The sequence below is a fragment of the Bacillus rossius genome, chromosome 1 (assembly GCF_032445375.1).
Source record: "Bacillus rossius redtenbacheri isolate Brsri chromosome 1, Brsri_v3, whole genome shotgun sequence".
Lineage (NCBI taxonomy): Eukaryota > Metazoa > Arthropoda > Insecta > Phasmatodea > Bacillidae > Bacillus > Bacillus rossius.
The window spans coordinates 242450907-242476398 of NC_086330.1; the positions used below are offsets into that span (position 1 = coordinate 242450907).

The 25492-nt window shown below is 37.9% G+C and overlaps 1 protein-coding gene across 1 annotated transcript in view; it reads left to right on the forward strand.

The window, feature by feature from the left end:
• The window catches only part of LOC134527423 (GMP reductase 1-like), a 91132-nt gene that overhangs the window by 26864 nt on the left and 38776 nt on the right, over positions 1 to 25492 (forward strand). The gene's annotated exons all lie outside the window — the stretch shown is intronic.

Consider the following 25492-nt stretch of genomic DNA (forward strand, 5'->3'; position numbering starts at 1 on the left):
TTTTACACGTGTGTTGGCTGCAAGTATTGTAATGAATCGCAAAAAGTTGCGTTCTTTCACAGTTGTGGAAAAATTAAAAATACTGTATTTACCCATGTACCACCCGCACATTTTTTCCGAAAAACAACATTAAAAAATCGGGGTGCGGGTCATACACGGAATTTGAGGTTTTGGACAAAAATTAAGTCTGAAAAAAATGGATTTATCGTACATTACAGAATGCTGGAAGCATTTATTACAATGAAAATATAAGTATCCAACCCGTTACTATCATATTGTAGCGCGGGTGAATAGCAAACAAGCAATATTGTTAACTACGTCGTGCGCCGCGTGTACAGCTTGCGTCGCCCGCTGGGATGTGCCAAGGCGGCACCGAACCGTGCCGTGCAGCGCCGGACCGTGCCGTGCCGCGCCGGACCGTGCCGACCTAGCATTCCAGGCAGCGCCGGACCGTGCCGAGCAGCATCGGACCGTGCCGACCTAGCATTCCAGGCAGCGCCGGACCGTGCCGAGCAGCATCAAGCCAGTACCACCTACACCTCCACCCGCCGTTATTGTTCTGTTAATGGTGAATAATTAGTGAAAATGAGTGCTAAGCGATTGCGATCATTCACTGTAAGTGAAAAACTGAAAGTGGTAAAAGAAGCAGAAGAAATTGGAAATCGTGCTGCGGGTAGGAAATACAACATTGATGAAAGCTGTATACGAGATTGGAGAAAAAAGGACATATTTTCTAACAGTGCGGGCAGTCGGAGAGCATTCCGTGGAAAAAAAACATTTTATCCGGAAATAGAAGAAAAACTGAATGAATATGTAGTTGAAAAACGGCAATTTGGATACGCAGTCTCAACAGAAATGTGCACATTGAAGGCCACACAAATTGCAAGAGAGTGTGGGGTGGATAATTTTAAGGCCAGTCGTTCGTGGCTAAACAAGTTTTTTATTCGGTTTAATTTGTGTTTGCGCCGTCGTACCAACATCGCACAAAGACTTCCAGATGCATATGAAACAAAACTGACGAACTTTCAGCGCTTTGTGATTCGGCAGAGAACGGAACATTCGTACCTTCTCTCTCAAATTGGGAATGCGGATCAAACGCCTGTTTATTTTGAAATGCCATTGGATACCACTATTAACAAGAAGGGGGAAAAAAGTGTCTCCATAAAAACCGGTGGTAACGAGAAGCAACGCTGCACGGTAATGCTATGCATTACGGCCGACGGTCGCAAGCTCCCACCCTACCTCGTGGTGAAACGTAAAACGGTGCCTAAAATAAACGTTAAAGGTGTTATCGTGAGAGCGCAAGAACGTGAGTGGATGGACATTACGCTCGTTGAAGAATGGGTAAAGTTAGTGTGGTGCAGACGTCCTGGGGCACTTCTGAACGTTCCCAGCATGCTCGTGCTGGACAGTTTTCGCGCGCACACTTCGGAAAGTGTGAAATCTGCCTTAAAAAGGCAGAAAACGGATCTTGCAATCATTCCCAGTGGATTGACGTCCCTTCTGCAACCCCTCGATGTTTGTGTAAACAGGCCTTTCAAGGCAACTTTGAAACGCCTGTACACAGAGTGGATGGCAAGTGCGGAGCATCAGTTGACACCAACGGGCCGCATTAAGCGACCTGACGTAGATGTTATCTGCAAGTGGGTGAAAACAGCGTGGGACAACATACCCGCAGAGCTTGTTGTCAAAAGCTTTAAGAAGTGTGGGATTTCCAACTCACTTGATGGGAAAGAAGACGACGCAGTCTGGAACGACAATGACTCTTCTGATGACAGCATGGTAGATGATCTTAGTGACGGCAGTGTAAGTAGGCCCTATTTTTACTTGCAGTTGTTTTCTTTTGTGGCAGGTTTTATGAATGAGTTTGTTAACACTACAATCTTTATTTTTCTTTGCAGGATGTTGAAACGGACTGAACAGTTGACGATCGTTTTTATTGCATACCAACATTTTAAAATTTATTTCACCAAATTGACGTCTGTTGTTTTAGCAATTGAATATTACTGGTTTTTTCTTAATATTCCATGCATTTATGTTAATAAAATTTATGTTAATAAAATTCTGTGTTTACTTTGTTACTTTGCTGTTACTATGACAGACTCTTTTTCCCTATTTATGCTGGCACATGTAAATGACATTATAGTGAAAAAAAAAATTTTTCCTGGAGAGTGTGTTGAAAATTAGGGGTGCGGGTCATACATGGGGGCGGGTGGTACATGGGTAAATACGGTAATCAGTGAAGCGGAAGAAATCGGTAACCGTGCTGCTGGGCAAAAATATGATATCGACGAATCATGTGTGAGGGATTGGAGGAAAGTAGAGACCTGCAAGTACTCGAATTTCGAGTTCGAGTGGAGTTTTTAATTAGTGCTCGGACTCGGCACGGCCGTTCATGACTCACGAGTCAAGTTCGAGTTTAATGATGTCTTTTCAGACTTTTTTTGGTTAGGCCTAAGTATAAAAATATTTAAAATTACGTGTTAACTAACCTTGTTTGCGCATGTAAATAAAAGAAACCCATTGTATCTTTCAGTTCAACTTATGATTTTAAATTCCCGCTCAAAACACCAATGTAAACAATGTAAAAATATTTCACTTTAACATTAAAAACGTATCCTACCTTTCAATACGACCATTCTTTTCCAGTTATCAGGAAAATTTTACATAATAGTTACTGTGTTTGTGCAGGGGTTCTTTAATATAAATGTACATTATGATTAATTTTTATCACTTTCAAGAATCGTTAACAAGTATCAAACGTAAACAAACACAGTAAACGCGCCATTCGTCCTCCATGGATCACACACTTTAGTGCACGAGACGATCTAAACAATCGATTGCTCTCTTGCCTCTCTTCAAGACAATTGTCTTTAGCTGCGCCATCTTTTGGTTATTTATAGAGCACGTTTTTAAAGTTTCAATTACCGCAGATACAAACGTTAAAAAAAATTATATTTTATCTTATATACAAAATAGAAAATCCAATATAATGTTAATTTATGCAGGTTAATTTTTGAACTGTTTGGTGTCACAACATGGCCGACACGCTTTAATTGTTTTGCCATGAAGGTCGTAATGTTGCCTGGCACAGCCATGCTCGCGACGTGCGCTACTAGTGCGGAGCTATGGTTATCTATGGATGAGAGGTTTGTTTACGTTTGACTTGGTACGAGGCAAACAATATTGTTGATTGAATATTTTAATCAGGATGGATGGCCAAATAGATAAAAAGAAACGCAAGCAGTTTACTTTGAAGGAAAAAGTGGAAATTTTAAAAGAAGTTGATAAAGGCAGGAAAAATGCAGTTGTGGCACGGTCGTTTGGTTTGGTGCCCACTACACTGTCAACAATAATAAAAGATAGCGAAAAAATTATTAAACTGTATGAACAGTCATCTTTATCTGCTGGTCACAAGAGACTTCGCCTAAAAGATGACAAAGGAATTCTATCCCAATAAATGTACATATCTGCAAAATAGTTTAAACCATTTGTCATTTTGTGTTCGACATATATAAATTTTGTATATGTAGGCCTAGAATTTAGGCTACTATATTAAGTTCAGTAATTTTTTTTAAATTCTTGTTGTTTTTTCAAATATTTGCTTCCAAGCTAATGTAACATTTGATTCCCTACTACTTTATTTTCAAAAATTCAAAAGTACTACGTTTTAAAGGTAACTTTCAGAATAAAAGTACTTTCATTACTAAGTAGGTATAAAAGTTGAGACTTTATTGATGTACTTTATAACGAGATTCTACTGTATCCACACGCCGAGAAAACCTTGCTCAAGAGCACATTGAAGAGCTGATGTTTCTCCATGAAAGACTTTTACAAAAATGTTGATTATGATCATTCCTATAGTAAAATGTTGCTGTCTTTTTTATTTTTTTTATTTAAATATTGAGTTATGTCCAGGCTTAGGCATGTATATTAAAATATATACAGTATAACTATTCTTAAAAAAAGTTAATGATATTTATTGTATGGCTACAAAAATTTCCTGGAACAGTGGAAATCCTTAATATACCCTGCAGCTAGGTGACTGGTAAGAATGTTGACAAATACTTTTGCACTTAGATGCTATGGTTTTGAATAAAATTTTGCTTGGTGTCAGTGATTAAAACATTCCTTTATACTTTTTATTTTTTGTTAACAAGTAAATTTTAATAATACTGTTACGGTTTACCTGCGGGTTCGTAAAGGATAGCCCAATTAAAGATTTTTATCACACACACAGTTTTATTTATTACCACTACTTGTCACTTACAATTAATCTTCTAAGATGGCAAATAATTAACTACACTTAAAGAAATGTCTATTCCCCAGTCACTCGTTCCACACACCTCGCTGGGCCGCACCTCTGGCGCAACTCTCGCCGCAGCACCCCTCGTGGGTCTCCGCCGCCGCCGCCACACTTCCCCTTCCCCGAGATCCCACTCGACGCCTCGCTCGGAACTTCGCCGCGCCCACGACGTTATCGCCCGAAAACTCCGCCGCTGGAAAACTCCCGACTTCACTCTGAACTCTCTGCTCAGACTGACTCGAAGGTCGGCCCCACCTCCTTAAATAGCCCTTGGGTTCCCGTCCAGAACAATCGGGCATGTCTTCGAGATATCGCGCGACCTTCGCCGTCGAAATGCCCAGAAACGCGTCGTGAGTTCCGTCGAAGGACGCGGCGGCTGCTCAAAGAACGCCGATAAACGCAACAAGCATTGGGTTCCCACACAACGCGCCGATAAACATGTCTGAGTCCTTTTATGCCGCAGTGCGGCCTCTTTTAAGTAACTTGATCTGAGGCAGGTGCGCGCTGCGAAGGTCAGGATGTCACGAGATAGTATGACACGAGATACCAGGGAGAGGATGCAGGTGGAAGGGGGCGCAGACAGGACGAACTAGCGCGGTGACGCCAAGCGCGATCGTAACAATAGTCTGCATTTTCAAAAGAAACAAAATTATTAAAGACTATGAAAATATTTGCAGCAATGAGAATCCTCACATCCGAGATTTGTGTAGGGCCTTGATATTTGCTGGTCTGTAAACATGACAGTTATATATAAATAATGGATATTTATGGATTTTACTACTCGACTCAAATTTAACTTGAACTCGAAACATTTCTTGAATACTCGCTCTAACTCGACTCGACCTAAAAATCCTATACTCGCATGACTTTAGAGGAAAGTAAAGACAAACTGCTTTCGGCCAGTGATGATAGACGTGCGTTCCGTGGTGCGGTAGCAAAGTTTCCGGAAATAGAGGAAAAACTCTACGACTACATACAGGACAGACGGCAATTCGGGTACGCTGTAAGCACGGAAATGTATTCGCTAAAGGCGCTGCAAATTCCTAGTGAACTTGGCATGGGTGAAGGCTTTAAAGCAAGTAGGAACTGGATGTGCAGGTTCATGGTAAGAAAGGGTGTGTCCATGAGGCGGTGTACTACAATCTGCCAACGTTTACCGACAAGTTACAATGAGAAATTAATAGCATTTCAGAGGCATGTGTTAAAGCTGCGGAAGCAACGCAATTATTTGTTTTCACAAATTGGAAATGCCTGTGTACTTTGAAATGCCTGCAAATACGACAGTTGAAACAAAAGGTGTAAAAACAATGCACATCTTAACTGGAGGCTGTGAAAAAATGTGGTGCACTCTAATGTTGACAGTCCTTTTCGACGGAAAAAAAACTACCGCTGTATGTGATATTTAAAAGGAAATCGCTTCCAAAAAATAAATATTCCCTAATGGTATTATTGTGAGGGCTCAAGAGAAGGGATGGATGGACCATGCAATGGTTGTGGACTGGATTAAATGTGTGTGGGAACGACGACCCGGTGCTTTGTTGAAATTACGAAGCATGTTGGTGTTGGACAGCTTTCGTGGTCATTTAACCGAAGAAACGAATCGTCTGAAAGATGGGCGAACAGATCAGGTCGTAAAACCTAGAGGATTAACTTCAGTTTTGCAGCCCCTTGACGTCTGTATCAATAGGCTGTTTAAAACGCATCTGAAGCGGCAATACTCAAGTGGATGGCGAGCGAAAACCACGAAATGACACCGACCGGGAGAATAAGGCGACCAAGCTTGTATCTTGTGTGTCAGTGGATTCTCAATGCCTGGTCTGCGATCCCAGAAACATTAGTCGTAAAGAGTTTTTAAAAGTGCTGCATTTCAAATGCGCTCGACGGTACGGAAGACGATTGCTTGAGCTCCGATGATGAGTGCTCCGACACTGGCAGCACTGTGGACAACAGCTGTGAGGAAGTTTAAGTCCGTTCTTGGCCGGTGTGGCTGTGACATCATGTTATTCTTTTGTTAATTTTATTGTCTGTGTGATTTTGTACGTCACTTTTATTTAAGTCTAAATAAATGCCATATTTGTGTTAACATAATTTATATTTTTATGTAGTATATGCCACATTTAGGCACAAGGTTTTTTATGATGCATTTAATAAAAATAGTTTTTATTATGCGTGGCTAGGACTCGTGTGCTTTATCGTTATTTGTTTTAATGAGGTCATTGCCCAGCGCACGGTAATAGACGCGGAAGATTGTAACTGTAAACAGCTGGGAGCTGGGCAATGTCACGCGCACACACGGTGTGTTGTTATTGATCGCGTGCGCCGATGCCACGTTCTACTCGCGCGGTGTTGCCACATTGCAGTTGCCTGCCTTCTGTACACTTTTAACACAAATGCCGAGGCTGTAATAAGTAGCATAGTACTTTTTTGGTAATTCTTTACGATTTGTTACTGTTTGAAAGGAAAAGAAATCACGGCTAAATTATATTTTTTCAGGGTTCCCGCAGACAGGGAAAACCTGGAAAATTCAGGGAAATGGACATGTTCAACTGGGACAGGAAAAAAAACAGGGAAATTTCTGATTAAATTTATCTTTGATTTTTTTCCCCCCTCTGCATTGATATTTATGTTTCTTTAGGCATCATTAGTGATATTCCTCAGCCTTAACAAAAGCTTTCTGGGTGATTGTTTATATTTTTGAGTTGCTTAAAGCATTAAGTCCGTCAAATGGCGAAAAGTTAAACAAAGCTCCCCTTTCCTCATGAAAATCGAATGACTTTTTTTTGTAGCGATCTTATTTGGGTAACAAACGGCTATTGATGCGGCTGTTCCTCCGTTCTCTACTCCTCCCTACGAATACAACCAATGTAAACAGCTAGTGGCTTGGCTGTTTAGCCAAGTTTCACGTCTCCCTACAATTATACCAATAGCGATAATAGACGTTGTACTGTCACATGACGAGTACGTTTCCCAGCTATTTTTACGATTACGTGTCATCAATGTAAGCAAAAACATTGCATGGTGTGTTATGTGTTAATTGTATTGTTTTTAAAGATGTCCAAGTTTAACCCCTCTTGGTTAGACGGCAAACTTTTTCCCAATTGACAGTCGTGGTTATGTCGTGTTGATGGAAAAGAGAACAGCGCTCGTTGCATATTGTGCTGGAAAATTTTTTTGTTGAGTACAATAGGAAGGCAAGCCATCAAAAGTCACAAAAATGGAAAATACCACAAGCAGTTGCTTACGGAACATGTGAGGTCTTATGACATTCCTACCTCAGCCAGAAATAGTACAACAGACTAAGTCGACGTGCGTAAATACTGCATGTACCAGCGGGACACAATTAGGCCTAGGCCTATGTCCCACATCTCCAAATGTGACCGAAACCCCTTCCCCTGGTACAAGTAAGGTTGGACAGATTAGTAAACTAGGTTTTCGTTCAGACACTAACGTAAAAAGTGCAGAAATTCTTTGGGCATTGCATGTTGTAGCGAAAGGTTATAGCTTCAATAGTCAAAAAGGTATAAACACCCTTTTCGCAAAAATGTTTCCTGACAGTCAAGTTGCCAAAGAATTTCAGTTGAGTGCTACCAAAACTGCATATTTTATTTGTTATGGTTTGGCACCATATTTTCATCACAAAATTAAGTGACAAAGTGCGATTTGCTACACAGATTGTGGTATGTTTCGATGAATCCTTCAATTGCATTGCAAAGCAGCAACAGATGGACATTGCAGTGCCTTTATGGGATGTAAATCGAAACAAATTTATTACTAGATATTGGAACTCCTCATTTTTGGGTCACTCTACTGCTGCTGATCTTGTGGTAGGATTTAAAGGTCTTGAAAATATTGAGTTATCTAAGATTATACAAGTATCTATGGATGGGCCCAATGTGAATTGGTCATTCCTAAAAAAGTTGAAAGCTGAAACGAAGTGCTGTGAAGAGGATCCAGAGATGTTGGATTTAGGTTCTTGTGGCCTCCATGTTATTCATGGTGCCTTTCAATCCGGCTGTCACAAAGCAGGTTGGGATGTAATGTTATTTTTGAAGTCCTTGTACGTACAATGTTTTTAAGGATTCGCCTGCACGTCGATCTGATTTCACACGAACTACTGGCTATAGTTTACCTCCTCGCAAATTCTGTAATTGCCGCTGGTTAGAGAATGTACCAGTTTGCGAGACAGTTATCAAAATGTTTCCGCACATGAAGACTTTTTTTAAGTCTTCTGAGTTACCCACAACATTTTCTGTTCAGAAAGTTAGGAATGCTTACTGGACCCACTTCTTCTTGCTAAGCTTCACTTCTTTTTGACAATAGCATACATGTTGGAGCCATTTTTAAAAAACACTTGAGACTTGTAAACCAATGGTACCATTTTTACATGAAGCCGTAGAAGATTTGGTGAGGATATTGATGGGGCGATTTATTAAATCAGACATTTTAATATGTACTACCACTGCATACAAGCTGACACAGGCTGATTTAGAAGATGTAAATAATGGAATCAAATTGTCAAATTTGAATATTGGTTTGGCTGCAAAGCACGAATTGAATGTTTCTCGTGTAAATGAACTACAGAAACAAAAATTCGGGCTACAATGCCAAACCTTCATGGTTTTTACTGTAAAAAAATTTTTAGAGCGAAGTCCTATCATGTATACAATGGGAAAATTGGCTTCTTGTTTGGACCCAAGGAAACTGATTAGTAAACAAGATGAATGCAGGTCAGACCTGGATACTTGTCTTCAAATGCTTATGTCTACCAAGCATACCACTGCACTCCATTCAGAACGAGCTAGTCTGCAGTTCACTAAATTTATTTGTGAGGTAGAACAAGATAAACTTAAATCATTTAATATAGAGAAACATAGCTTAAATATATTTTATGCCTAACTTTTAAGTGGCAAAGATGCGTTTAGAGATATATGGACTGTGGTTAAGTTTTTGTTAATACTCTTCCATGGCAATGCCTTTGTAGAGTCAGGATTTTCTGTAAATAAAGACATGCTTGTCGAACATCTACACGAAGAGTCACTGATCGCCTTGAGAAGAGTATATGATGGTATATGTGATGCTGGTGGGGAAGAAGCTGTGCATGTTGACCAAACAATGGTTAGTTATGCCAGAGGATCTTGTTCTAAATATAGGAGTGTCCTGGAGCAAAAAAGGGAATAAGACAAGAAATTATGTGTAGAGAAGGTTACTCATGAAGAAAAGAAACGAAAGTCAGAAGAACTAAAACAACTGCAAATCAAAAAATTAAATTTAGAAAAAGAAAAAGTAGAACTTGAATAAATAAATACCGTATTTACTCGCGTAAAGGCCCTGCCCGCGTATAAGCCCCCCTCCTTGTTTTGTAAACATTTTTGAGAAAAAATTTAAAAACGTGTTTTTCTGGGTTTATCTGAGGGCAGGGCAGCTTGGCATGCATCAAACAACAAGCCATGTATTGTGAGCGGCGGGAGGTGATTTTGTAAGCGGCAGTGATACAGAGACTGGTGTTATAGTTTGTCCGTTCTCAGTAGGACCGTCGTGAGGCATGCCAGACGTAAGCAGTTAGTCCTATCTCAAACGACATAAAGATAAAGAAAGCTGGTCTCGCGCGCTGCCGCTGTGTTGATGTGGAGTGTTGTCGGAATAGAAGAGGGGAAGTGAAGGAGGAAGGGATTCTAACACTCCTTTGGTTGGCTGGCTAGCTGGCAGGAGGGAGGTTAAGCCACGCCTCTGCCTCTCCCCTCCTGCCAAAGCGCTGCCTCTGCCTCTCCCCGCTGCGGAGTCGTTGTATCTCTCACCCTCCTGCCGCGTCACTGCCTCCCCCAAACATCCTCATTCGAACAAAGACGCACGACTTGAAAAGAAAAATCTATTTTTTCCTCCAAATTTGCGTATAGGCCCCCTCCCCTTTATTGAGTCATAATTTACGCGAGTAAATACGGTAAGTTAAAAGCATGAAATGCAATATCTATGATTTAATGTTTGTACATACATTTTTTCCCCTTCAGATTTCAAGTTAAAACTGTGTATAATTTTGAATATAGGCTTGAATTCTCGGTAGAATACACAGTGCTGTTACTGGATAATAATCCATGTGAGTACATACCTGTATCATATTAAGAGCAATAGTTACAATCTAACAAATTATTTTCATATTTAGTCGACTAACACCAATTTGTTATATTGCCTAGGCTTAAGTTTGTGACTATACAGTAGAACCCCTATCATAAACTTTTCAACGGAGGGCACAAAAATGGTGTATGATGCGGGAAAGTGTATGAAAAGGGAATGGCAATAATAACATTTTTTTTCAATCTAGCATACCAGCACAATGTCTGATTAAACTTAGATACATAATGTGTAAATAATTGCATTATATTAATGAAAGATATGAATTCATCATTATATATACATATAATAAAACCACCAGAAATGTAAAATACAGACCATAACCAAGTAAAGCAGTCCTTTCTTGGAAGGGGGGAAAGGTCACCAAGTCTGATTAAACTTAAATACATAATGTGTAAATAATTGCATTATATTAATGAAAGACATGAATTCATCATTATATATACATATAATAAAACCACCAGAAATGTAAAATACAGACCATAACCAAGTAAAGCAGTCCTTTCTTGGAAGGGGGGAAAGGTCACCAAGTTAAATTAGAAATTAAAAAAATTAGGCTATTGTAAAAAGAAAATCAGAAATTTTTGCTTGTTTGTTTCATTTTACATACATCTTTATGCAACAGAACAATATTCAATAAAATGTTAACTTGAGAAACGTACAATACAAAACAATCCGATCGTAAGAAAACAATAACAAACGGCTATATTCAGTTCAAAGATTAATGAATACACAAAATATGAGATCCGTGCCTTGGTAAAGCGCGTTGACCATTTTCATAATCATTGCTAGTTTGCGCCACTAGTCTCGCTCGGTGCTGGCCATAGATACTAGTAGCAAGGTGCACAGTCTTCCTGATACTATCAATATCTATGGTGCGATAAAGTTATTTTCTTACGTTTGCAAAGGTAAACAATGAACGTTTTTCAAAATAAAAGCATTAAAACGTATTTTTTCAGGAGGAATATAACAAAAAAATTTGTGAATTTTAGGACTTTTCCGCTTTGTAAAAACGTATGAAACGGGAAATTTATTATTTTACAAGTGTATGTTCCGGGAAAGTAAACCATTGTAAATATATTACTTTCGGCGGGACCAAAATTAATCGGCGTATGACACGGGAAAATGTATGAAACGGGAACGTATCATCGAGGTTCTACTGTATTTAGAGGGTTGTTGTTCATTAAACGTGCTGTGTATCATTATTCAAAATGGTTGTCGAGATATGTAATACATAGTTATATAATAGTTTATGATTAGGGTTGTGCGAGAATGAGATTTAGGTCTCGAGAAATTTTCGAGAAAGAAAATATTTTTCTCGCGAGAAACGAGACGAGAATGAGAAATTTTTAAATAATCAAGATTTACTATAGATATCACTTTCACATTATATTGTTCTGTACATAAAACTGTTGTTTATCGTATAGAATGTCAATTTAGTTGCCTGTGCACAACTGACATGCACCACACGTTATCTAAGCCTACACTAAATCAGGGGTGCCCACAAGGGGGGGGGTAACGACGCAGACTGCGTCATTAAAATTTCAGGGGGGGGGGGGGGGGGGTGTTAAAAGACGAGAAAAATGTATATATTATTTACATACTTATAGCTTCTAATGTTAAAATACGTTTCTGGTGCTTTGATAGTTGAAAGGGATCTTGTAAGTCAAATTGGCAACCCCGCACTTTCCTCAACAAAAGCAGTTTGGCATCTGTCTGTTCAGGATGGAAATATTACCTGATATGACCAAAATTATTATTAGAAAACCAGTTTTAATTAATGCAAAATGTGACAAAATATAATACTAAAAAAGAATGTTATTATAAAATAATTGAGTAAATCATTGAGAAAATGGCATAAAAAATTTCAGTTGGGAGGGGGAGGTGGCGCATCTTTAGGTTAGGGGGGGGGGGGGGCACCTCTGACTAAATTATAAATAAACATTCACTCACTTAGGTAAAAGTCTAGTAGCTAACATGTTATTGTGGTTCCCGTTGACTTATCGCCACTTTTTGTGTAATACTGCCACACTGATATGTCCACATCTTTCATTTTACCGTAAAATCGAAGTTTAATTTGACAACAAAGTTTACTTCTGTTAAACTGCTATATTCCCGCAACACTTTTTTTTCCACTTGGTTACGCCGCAGTTAGAGATAAAGCAGTATTAGGAAATTATTCTCATATTCCTAATAACATTTTACAGGCGTCACATTATTTATTCATACCCGCAGAGTAGCTCGCATAAACGGGAAACTCTGGTACTGTAATGAAAACAAAGAAATTGATACTAGGGAGGCTTTGGCGGGATTCATAACTCGTGACGTCTTACGACTGAGTGAAACAAAGGTGGAAAAGGAAATGAGATGAACATTCTATTTATTCTGCCTTTTCAACGGGTTTGAACACACACATTCACGTAATTTTACGTAATACAAGGGCATGCATTGTTCTGCGTGTTCAGTCCATTCCTTTACATTCCAGTCCTTTTAATAATCACATGACTTGCGCAGTCTTTTATTGGATATGAAATAAGAAACGGAACAGCGAAGCAGACTCAGCTGGCAGCATGACCACCATTCCCTTTTGTTCGTTAAAAAGTAAATTTTGTATTTTGCCGTAATAATCAACATTTCAGTATGCTATTAAACATTACCGAACAAAATATTATGACTAAATTAAAGGTAATACTTTTAATAACTTTACCGTAATAACGTGTATGTAAACAAAACCAATTTTTTAGGTTATGTTCGAACGTATTTTATTATGTATTCAGCTTACATAATTTAAAAATTAAATACGGCAGTTTTTCTTTCAGGATAAATTGGAATTTCATATGACAGTTTTTATTCACAGTTTCGGTTATTGATAAAGGTTTTGGAGGGTTGACTATCGGCTAGTCTAATATCTCTTAATGATTGCATCATGTTTGCTTTGTGTTCCGCCAAGTCATTTTTCGTCCAAACAGGCAGACGCGTTTGGTATTTTTAAAACATTTAAACTAAAATAATGGCAGTGTGTGTGTAATGTTCAACATATAAAAATACAACTATCAATAACAAATTCAGTTTCCATACCAAATGAGCTGTTACCGGTACCAAAAAAAATTCTAGTTTTTTTTTTTTTTCGAGAAATTATTTTTCTCGCTTGCTGTTCGAGAATGCAATATTTCTCGAAATTTTTCTCGAGGTTTTAGATCTCGCACAACACTATTTATGATACCTAAGTCATTTTTGTTAGACAGGGAAAACAGGGAAAACTCAGGGAAATCGGGTGGAAGAAGTGTGTGGGAACCCTGTTTTTTCCATGCAGATTTGCAATACAAACATTTTTTTCTCACCATTGCATTCTAAAAATAAGGGTGCGGGTTCTTACCCGGGGGCGGGTGGTACTTGGGTTTATACGATAATCTAGCATCATTGCATCTACCCCATTGCATCTACCCTACATATTTCAACTAGACCAAGACAAAACACTAAAACTAAATGTGCTGTGAACTGAAGAAGCTTGGGTCTCCCTGATTTTTACTTTTATAGGTAGTATGAACCATGTTAAAATTTTCACACTAGTAAACAAAGTCAAAACTAACATACTACTTTTTAGGCCAACCGTAACACAAACACCTGGCGGGGGCGCGTCCTCATAATTAGCCTAGGGCGGTCAGAACTCTTGATCAGTCACTGAGTGTCTCGCCTGTGTCTTCCTTTCTTTTAAAACCTTCTATGATGTTACAGCCTTATAGCCAGAAGATGCTTCAAAATTGAAAAAATAGAATGAAGACACATTAATTTTTATGTAAAACCTAACTAAATTAATAATAATTAATATTTAAGCACAAACAAAAGACCTTTAATGCTTATGCACAAAGAAGGAACATTAGTATAAATTAATTATGAAATCTTAAGAAAACATCAGTAACGTAACACATTCTCAGTTACAGTGTTATTAGTAGCAAGGGGCAGGAATTATGCTATGTTACAACTAGTGGTGCACCGATGCGGATACCGAATAATCGTAATCGGCGATTATCTTAACGATTACTTTGCCGATTATCTATGTCCCGGCGTAATTAAGTAGGTTTTTACCGTGTAATATTTTGTTACACATTTTAGGACGAAATACCGTAATATTTGTATATATTACAAAATTCATCTAACTCCGTCATATCATAGTTACAGATATTTAGTTAAGTTTAATAAATCTCATTGCCTCGAACAATAAAAAATACATTTTTCCTACACGTTTATTTAGTTTCGTCTTTTGTTCTGTCTTTTGTTTAGTGGCCTTGTACATTACCTATAGCCAGAGACGTAAAATAGATGGCACGCAATCAAATACCACAAGCAGTTGCAGTGGATTCTATGACAATCGATCTTTTTGAGTCGTAGCTGTTCAAAATCGTGGTCCCAATACCTTCTAGAGTTTATCACTGCGTTTTACAAACTCGTTATGGGCATCTTTGGTAACATTATCCGTTGTTGTGTTATTTGTATGTGATGTGAAAAGTGAAAAAGTATTTATAATTTTATATATTCAGTCAACATAAATAAAATCACATGTGCCAGAATTGGTTTTGAGTTCTTTTAATATAATTATAGTGAGATGGTGAGTAGGGAGAAAAAATGTGAATTGCGGAAACATTTTTCCATGAACTCAAGTGAACAAAATAAAGCAACATTTTTACATTGTTAAACGGTAATTTCTCGGTGCAACCTTATGTGATAGTCGATAATAATGATAGTTTTCCGCAACAAAAACTTACCCATTGTAAATTACAGTTATTAGACTAGTTCAAGTTGTTTACAATAACAAATATAAATAGAAGTTAATTTAATTTACACTTCGCAATGACTTAATAGTGTATTTTATATATTTTTATACTGTTATTATAACTGTATTCTGAATTTTACCTAATCTTGTTATTAAATTCACATGGGAATAAAAAAATTTTTGTGTGCATTATTGCACTTAAAAAAAATTTGTTCATTATAATCGGTAACTGAATCTGTATTTGCCAATTATTGCTCTCATAATCGGTAATCGAATCGGTAATCGGTAAAGTCATATCGGTGCACCACTAGTTACAACCGCACCGCTAGCACTCCTACCTGCCATGAAAGCCCAGCGTGATAGTATAATCATGATGATATACATGCTGTTGAAATCTTCTCTTTCAACTTTCAGTAATGCTATTTTACAGCAGAATTCAATGTAGTGACACATTGCGAGTTATAAGAATAACCTTTAACACAATTAAATACGTGTACAAGATTTACGTTAATAATTCTAGCTAACATTTAAAAATATCCACAACAATAGCAGTTTATAGAAGTTGAGAATTAATTGTGTTCATATTTATATGATTATAAATAGATTACCAATATTTCTGTGTACGGTAATGTTTAAAAAGGAAACTACAGTTTCATAATTACATGTTAAAATATCTTTAACAAATATTATGTATTATTTTAGATTATTTCCTTTCTTATTACGCACTAGGTAACCATTTATTAGAAATTACAAAAGTAAATTTGGCAAACTTATTAAGTACCTATTTCTTCTAAACAACACAATGAATTAAAAACATTAAATAAACCCTTTTTATTTAAATGTTCTAATTTAGAACTTATTAAAACTGACATTCCAACAAATTTGTTCATACTAAAATTATTAAATGATAAGTTGTAGTTCAGTATAATACATTACAAACACCAACTGCATTTAAATATGTAGGTGCATACCAAGTGGTATATGCCAAGAAACACATTACATTTTTGACACTTCAGCTGTCAAGTAAGCTGCCCAAAGTTGGGCTACAAATTTGTTACTGAGAGCATACCATGTTTTATCACATTATCGTCGCACATTTTATACTAAAATAAGGTTTGTAAAGTTGGGGTGTAATTTTTATGTAAAAAAAATTTTATTGGGTAAAGTTATTCATAAAAACAAAACCCATTCATGGAAAGTACGTTTATTTAAAAAGTGAAGTATACAAGAGCATGCCAAACAATTTAAATTAATAAGTCATGCAACAAAAACCTTTCTTCAACTTTAAATAGAAAAACAAAATCTGTGACCCAAATGGGAGCCTAAATTAACACATTACTATCTTCATAGTACCACGAAACTGTGCCGGCCATCAAATGTACTTCGCGCATTGCATGCAATCGGCGAGATATCAATATCAATATTCGACTACATGTGGGCACTCTATACAGGAATCAACATAACCAAACATGAATGATGCCAGCTGGCGCTGGCTACATTTTTATAAGCTGTACACCGCGGCAACGCAGACGAACCAATAGAGATTATAATGTTTAAAAAGTCTTTAAAAAAAAATTTACACATCAGACAACTTGATGTCTCCATTAATTAATTAAGTAAGCAGGGTGACGATTGGTCTGGAAATTCTGGAAAACCTTGTATTACCCAGGAATATTTTGCCTCTGGAAAAATACTGGTAATACCCAGGAATTTATTCACCCCTCGGGAGATTTGTTATTCTTCCATAATGTAATTATCGTCTAACGTTAAAGTCGTTGATTATGTACATCTGCAATTGATATTGATATTGAATATATATTAAAAAACAATGAATTGTGCAAAAATATGTATTTTTAGAATAAGAGACGACATGGGAGAGTCAGCATCCACAGATGAAAGCGTGATCGGCAATCCTGACGCCATTCATGTTTACGTGTGTGACTGTGACGCTCAGAGAAACGTTTTCAGAACCTGACACTAGAGCGCAGCAGAATTAAGATTTTTTTACCGTGTGTAATTCCAATTTTCTTAAGAAAAAAATGAAGTTTAATTATTTTATCGTTGGATAATTTATGGATTCTGTTTATTAAATTTTCATACGGTATATCGTGTAAATAATTGTTGTTGGTTTTATAACAGCTAATACTTGTTTAGGTGTAAACTTTTATCTTGTCAATAGTTTGCAACACTTCATCTAATGTACCAATATCATTGTATCTGCAATGTGCATTTGCGCGGAAAGTAATGTAATTCGGCATTTTGTTAGGATATGTTTATGTAGACAGGCTTGGAAGTAAACTTAAATTTAATTAATTAATGTCGCTGTGACAAAATCGTTTACGTCCTACTTTATAAGTGTATAACTGTTGAAGTAACAAATGGAAAGATCGAGCTTGGAAAAATAACATGTCGTATGTAACTTAACCTCAATTTTTTTGTTTTGCAATTGTTATTCTGTTTCATGTTGTGATGTTTTAAGTTAAAGATAGTTTCTGTTCGTTAAATAATCTTAGTTACTGATATGTTAGTATCCGTTTATATTCAGTGGGGGTGAATTTTTTCAATAATGGCCAAACCAGGCCACGCAGGAAAGTCTTCCTTTCAGGAACAGTGGCTTAATGAACCTTATTTTAATGATTGGTTACATAAAGTCCAGGGTGACAAATATTCAGCCTCTTGCTCTCTTTGTTGCAAAGTGTTTTCATTGTCACCAATGGGGCGGACTGCAGTTGTGAGTCATATGAAAGGAGCAAAACACACAAACTTATGCAAGAGCAGTCAGCAATCTTCTAATATGCAAACATTTTTGTGCCCAGCTATAAGTTCATCTTCACATGCAACAGATGGTGTGGTTGCTATGACTCTCGTCTTCCAGCTCAAATTCAGCTCCTGTTACAGCAGTGAAAAATGTGGGATGCATACCAGTGACTGTTACAGAAATGACAAATGTTATAAGCATGCCAATGCAGTCTCTTGAAGATCCAACTAACCTACTGGTATTCATAAGTATTTGCTAAATGATGACATAACAAAAGCGGAAATGCTATGCGCAATGCAATGTGTGATGACTCACAAATCCATATGAAGTGCTGCTACAGATGTTAATCTCTTTGTTCAGATGTTTCCTGACAGTCAGATAGCTGCAAAAATGAAACTGCAGAAAGACAAAATTGCATACACTATTGTCTTTGGTTTAGCGCCATTTTTCAAGGTAGAAGTTCAGAATTTGTTTAAGGATAGCTATGTATTGGTTTGATTTGATGAATCTTTAAATAAGGTAAGCGGCAACAAATGGACATTAACATTCGTTTCTGGGACAGTGTTAAAGATGACGTGACTGTGCGCTATTTTACATCAGCGTTCTTGGATCGTTCAAGAGCAGTAGACCTTTTGAAGGCATTTCAACAATCAATTTTACCACTAGATTCGAGGAAAGTTGTACAGATTTCTTTGGATGGTCCAAATGTAAATGTAAAGTTTTTAAGGGACTTGAAGGAGTCTATGAAAGATGATGAAAATGACGGAGTGCTACTCGATATCGAAACATGTGGCCTCCATACTATGCATTGTGCCTTTAAAGCTGGTGTTGGTGGCACAGAATGGAATGTAGTGCCTTTTTTAAGGGCACTTTACACTGTTTTCAAGAATGTTCCATCTCGGCGTGCTCAGTTCACATTGATCACTGGCTGTAATGTATTTCCTCTCAAGTTCTGTGCTGTACGCTGGTTGGAGAATGCAAGTGTTGCTCAAAGAGCTATTGATATTTTGCCTCAAGTCATTGTTTATGTTGAAACTGTTCAGAAAGAAAAGTTGGAACCTTCAAGTGCTAGTTACAAAAATTTTGAAAACTGAGGTAAAAGACCCTTTGCTTGGCCCTAAATTAGCATTTTTCAAAACTCTAGCTTCAGATTATGAACAATTTTTGAGAGATTTTCAGTCAGACTGGCCTCTCATACCATTTCTCCATAGTGTGCATTGAGTTCTGTGGTTCAAACTATCATGGGAAGATTTGTGAAGCCAGAGTCTGTGAAAATGTCTGTTGATGTTGATGAAAATGATAAACTTCTTCCAGTCAAGAACATTGACATAGGCTTTAGTACAAGTGCAGCTATAAGGAAATGCAAAGGGCTTAAAGAGATCAACATTTTGAGGTTCCGCAATGATTGCAAAAAAGGATTTCAAAAATTTGTTAAAAAGACGATGACACGTTCTCCACAGAAATTTAAGCTTATAAAAGCATTGTCATGTTTTGATCCAGCAATAGCAGCAGATGATGTCGTTGCAAGTAAACGACTCAAAGACATACTCAGAATTCTAGTTGACAATAACTGGCTGGATGGCACAACTGCAGATAAAGCAATGCAGCAGTACAAAACAGTATGCTCCATGAGGGATAACAAAGATGCATTTAGCACATTTGTTAGATCAAGAGATCATTTGGACCACTTTTGGAAAAATTTGTTGAGTAGTATTGACAGTGAGACCGAAGCATTTTGGAAAGTGCTTAAAATCATTCTCATTATGTCGCACGGTAATGCCAGTGTTGAGAGAGGATTTTCGGTCAATGCAGATTGTCTTATAGACAATATGAAAGAAGAGACCCTCTTAGCTCACAGATGTGTGTATGATGCTGTCAGCTATCTGGGTGGGATTCAGTCAGTGCCACTTACCAAGCCTATCCTCCACGCAGCACGCAATGCACATGCTCGCTTCACAGAAGCCCAGCAGGAACGCAGAGCAGCAGCATCAGCCCAGTTAGAAGAATCTCGTCGTCGCAAACTAAGCGATTTGGCTGTGAAGGAACTGGAAGCCAAGAAGTGTAAAATTCTTGAAGAGGCTCGTGCTGAAGCCAGAAAAATTGATGATGAACTAGCTGGTTAAAAAAAACTGTGAAGCTATGAAATTAAGTGCTGTGCTTACTGACAACATATATCAGTGTTCTTATATTAATTTTAACCAAATTGATTGGATGTTATATTATTTTACACAATTTGAACTAATAATTTAGAGTTTCTAAGTTTTTCTTTGATATGACAAGTTATTCCAGCGCACCTGTTTCCGAGAAAAATGTCCACATTTGTGCAGGTATAGTAATATTATATTTTGCTGTTTTTAAGTGTAATTTAGTATTACAAAGAACGCATAGACTTAGTTTAGAAAATGAGTTGAATATTCTGGAAATAAATTTCTGGAAAACCTGGAAATACCCAGGAATTTTATTCTAGGGTTGGAGTAGTCACCCTGGTAAGTAGTAATGTCTGAATAAATATTAGATTTCTACTTTAAAATGCATCGTTTTATACGGAAAAAATACCTACACATAGCGCTTGGAATCTAATAGCGGGACCAAAAACATCATGCAACGTTTACGCAAGAGGTTTTTTTAATCCAAATTTTGACGCCCTAAAATATCGGTGCGACGATTATGCAATAAAACAGGGAATGTCATCATTAAGCCATGGAAGCACATGTGTAATGGTTTTGTCCCTGTATGTAGGACTGCTGTTTTGTTTCTAGGTTTTCAAAACCTGAAGAACACAAGAATTTGTACTGTAAAAATTTCAGTATTCTTGAAATTAGTGATGGGTCTTTCTTGGTTCTCAGTTCTGCCGGTTCTCAACAAAGACTGGCACGAGAACCAGTACCGGTACCGCGGAAAGCATAATGGCTAACCTGGTGAAAATACAATTTACTTCCGGTGAAATGCTTTGGTATATTGCAAAAAAATTTTTCTAACCTAACTAACACAAAGTGTATTTGTTTGGAATGGGTCTGGATTAAAGAAGACTGTATGTGAGTCCCAGGTCGAAGCCTTTACACCTAATCATGCTGGGTTTCAGCCATGAAGAAAGTGTTGCATGTATCGTGAGCTTTGTTCAGGGATTGGCCAGCCATGGTAGCAATTAATGCCATGACTTAACTCCCCTATCATATATAGACTATAACTAGTTTAGTTGGGCCTAGATAAAACCTGCATGGACACACTCTGGACTCATTCGTGAGGGGTTAAGTTATTGCAAGCATTATGCGGGCAGGTTCAATACAGGACAAGAAGGATGGTCCAGGAAGAAGAGTTGGTCGGATCAGATAGTTTCAACCATGCTGGGGTTTGGGAGCTTGGGCCTTTTGGCCCGCATTGGTGCTTGTTCGCATCTGGATGTGTACCAGTGATACATATGCCCCAGGTGGTGGGTGACAGTACTTGCCGCCCTCCAGGCTGCCAGTCAGTGCATGTGCTTAAAGCTAGGAAAGAAGAATGTATTCTTGGCTGTCCAACGCCTGGCCGAGTCTGTTGTCAGACCATTGCTTCACAATCGGTTCAACACTTTGCCTTTACGCGCGAACAGAATAAGCTGCAAACACGTGTATAAAGTACTATCCTGAGACCAATACTGACAACTCGAAGGCTGTGGCAAATTATTGTAGAACTTATAAATTCCAACTAGAGCTGGGCCGATGCTGATCCCCGATCGTAATAATCGGCCGATTTTGTTAATTTTGCCGATCATAATGATCGGCAAAACGAGCCCATTATTTGAGCCGATCATTGGTCTCCTACTGCAAACTTATAACATTGAATAATTACCTATATCTAACAAATTTCCATGTTTGTTTACGGTACTTTTCGGGAAGAAAATTCAATTATTCATTGAAAAATAATAGGATTTAATAATTTAAAACTAACCGCACACGAAAAAAATATACCAATAAAGTAAACAAATAGCGTATGTTTTATAAACATTGAACAGTTACATACCTAAGTATCAATTTCCACGTATATTTACGGTACTTTCGGTAAAATAATTTTCCATTATACTATTTGCAAAGTTATTTATCATTTACGAACCGAAAACTATGTAATTGTTTACCATTTACGGTTAATATAACCGCAATGGCGAATGGCGACTGTTGTTTAGGTTGGTTATGTGACGCCAGAGATTAGAGTGACGCGCGTCGCGCGACGGAAATCGTACAGATAAATAGCGCTAGTAGTCTTGTGGCTAGTCTACCTCTTCGGGAATTCATCTATTTAGTTTTTTCTCGCTAAATATGGCCTATTGAAAGTTTTGTTTAGCGAAATTAATATTCTTACCCTGTTTAGCGGGAAATAGAGCTTATTTATCTTTTGTATAAAAACCTGGTTGATGAAGAGTTTTGTTCCCCATTTAGTGGTACAGTAGAACCTTGTTAATCCGTGACGTGCTAATTCGGGAATCGGATAATCCGGGACGATTTAAAAGTGCAGAAAAAAAAGAGAATCTAAAATTGTCAGAGCTTAAAATTTACGTCACGCGGGCCGGTGGCCGGCAAACACTGCAAGCCATCGCGTGGGCCGCCAAACTCTGCTACGCTGTTTGTACCGACCCTTTGTGTCGCCCCCCTTTCAGCTGTCACATTTGTCACTCTTTAAACTTGAGGGGATGTCCTGACTTCTGCTTCCCGTCTCCCGTTTGTTTGAATGTTGATGTTGTTTCACGTGTTGCTGAGTTACTTTCCGCCCGCCAACGCACAGCAGGCGCCTGGCGAGTGACGTGTCTGGCTGGCATTCGGCTGGTAGAATGAAGTGAGGGGGGTGGGGGCTACCCAATATTTATGTGTGCAAGGTCAGCACGATCTTATCTTTCTCTCTTCGGCTGTTGTAAATGACCGTGAACTAATGGCTAGGCAGTGCCGTATTTTTTTAAGCCGAGACACTAATTCGAAGACGACCCTTACCGTTAACGGATTATCCATGTTTATTATTAGTATTTTTTTTTTTACAGAATTTCAATTATCCGGGCATCGGCGGGTCCCAATTAACATGAATAATGGGGAGTTTACTATTTTTATCCATCTGCTGCCAAGGCGCAGTAAGCCTCGGGAGATGTTACATCGCATGACCTTGGCCTTAACCCAGCTGCACGCTGGTGTCTAAGAAGCTTGACAAGACCATCCGGGCTTATAATCGCTAGTCCGTGAAATTCGGTAATCCGTGATTATCTTGGTCCCGACCATTACGAATTAACGAGGTTCTACTGTATTTCGTATTCACAAATTAACTTACAATCGGGAATTATTGAAAGTTTGTCGGCGGCACTGGGGGGAATAAAATTATCATCGCTGACGTCTTCCGGCACACACGGATCACAGAATGACGTAGTTGTGATTAGGTTGAAGATTTGGTTTGACCTTATTACATTTTAACGCAGTTAATTGTGTGTACGTGTGTGTGGTGATTTATAAGTAATCATGTCAATGAAAAGTAGTTTTTTCTGGGAATATTTCACTGTTTATAGTGATCCGTCAAAAGCAACGTGTAATCAGAGGTACTTGAAAGGCTCTAATCGGCTCAGAAGATCGGCAAGATCGGCAGCAGATGATCGGCATCGGCATGATCGGCAAAATAGGTGATCGGCCCAGCTCTAATTCCAACTGTTTATATAGTAATTGAAGATAAACATACAATGGCAGCAGTCTACGATCAAACGTTCTTAAACGTGATTGCAATCTAACCCTCTACAATGTGAATGCTTCAAATTTTGCGTAAGCCCGGCTAGATGAAAATAATACGAGAGTCACAGTAGCTCCTTAAAGGTTGACAAAGTTATTACTAAGTTAGATTGCAAATACATTTATCACAGAGTCAACATTAGCTAAATCAAAGACACGTATATTAAAAAGTTAGTACACCATAACACTAAAGGCTTGCCAGAAGCTCTTATCAAACAACTATTAACTGGCGTCGAAGCCTGGAAAAATGCGTAAGGCTCAAATCCGCTGTCCGCGTACCTTGAACACAATATTTACGTAATATGCCAAAATATTCCTGTTCGTATTTAAATGATTAGGCGAAGTGCCGCATGTAAGAACGTACGGCTAAGTGGGGTCGGGCGCAGAGCTAATATAGGTAAACTTATGACTATGGCGATGAACTGGAAAGTGGCGCGAAAACTGTAGGCTCTGCGTTCGCAGAGCGACCGACGCCTGTGAGCTCCCGACGGTAACTGGCGCTCGAGCGCCGCGCGACCTCGCGCCAAGACGCGTTAGCACGGAAAACAGCCACGACCAGTTTTGGACTTAGTTGTTAAATTTGATATTACATAATTATTTTACAATTGCACATAATTCTGGTATTATTTCAGTATCTTTTAATTGTTATTATTTTGGTTTTGAAAAAAGGAATTACTTATTTAATTACACATTAGCGCATTGCCACACCCGGCCAGGCGCTGTAGTTGACTTGCTGTTCATCGCGGCGCACTTTAACTCACACGGCGGACATCACGCGCGGACGTGTTCGTTGCACACGCAATTCGAGTAAGTGTTGTTGGGATGTAATGGCCTGTGCGACCCAGAGAGAGCACCGTCGGCTGGCGTCAGTAGGTTAGAGCATCATGAGGTAGTATCTATTTTTTATATGGAAAGTATTGTTTTGAGATAAAATGTGTTGTAGCAAAAAAATATTTTTTTTTCACAAATAAGTGCTTGGGGAAATATTTGAACAAATGGTGACTTTTGGTGTTTTTACTGAAAATAGAAAAAAATATCATACACTTTTCCTCTCAAAACACTTTGTTATGATAACTCTAACCCAACATTATGTTCTTCAAATGATACATCAAACTTTCAAATATAACTGGTAAATATTATCATTTATATTAAAGACAATAGCTTAAAGATCTAATTAGGTCTAATTCACTATGTTAATCATTTTTTTTAAACAAATCATGCATATTGTTGAAAAATACTTAATAGAAAACACATAATGCACAAATTGAACACACAAACACAAAAATGAATGAAAATTTATTGAACACTTTAAGAAGTCATACCTTATAGGTCTACACTTCCATTTACCACAATTCTGTGGTGTTACACACCACTTAGCTAATCTTCATTAACAAAATTTGCTTTAGCATTAATGAAGATAAAACACATCCAGCCCATCTCTTTTTCAATAGTGGGCCAAACAAAAAAAGCTCTGAATATAAATAAATAATATGGTTTTTATTACAACTTAGATTGTCCCGGCTGAAAGAAGACCTGATTTGCAACATTCATAAACACTTTCAAAATAATAAAGTTTGCTGAAAATGTTTGTGAATGTTTTTAGTTTAAGGTTAAGTACAAATTTAGTTTGACAGTCTTTACTGAAGAAAAAGATTAAATAGAACTTCTAATTATATTTACTTTTTAGAGCTGCACAACCAAAACACAGTCCGCCATGACACAATGTTTGAGCCACTGCCCAACGCGACTTATTCAGACAACATCGAGCAGAGAACTGGCAAGATGATGCCACAGCCTAC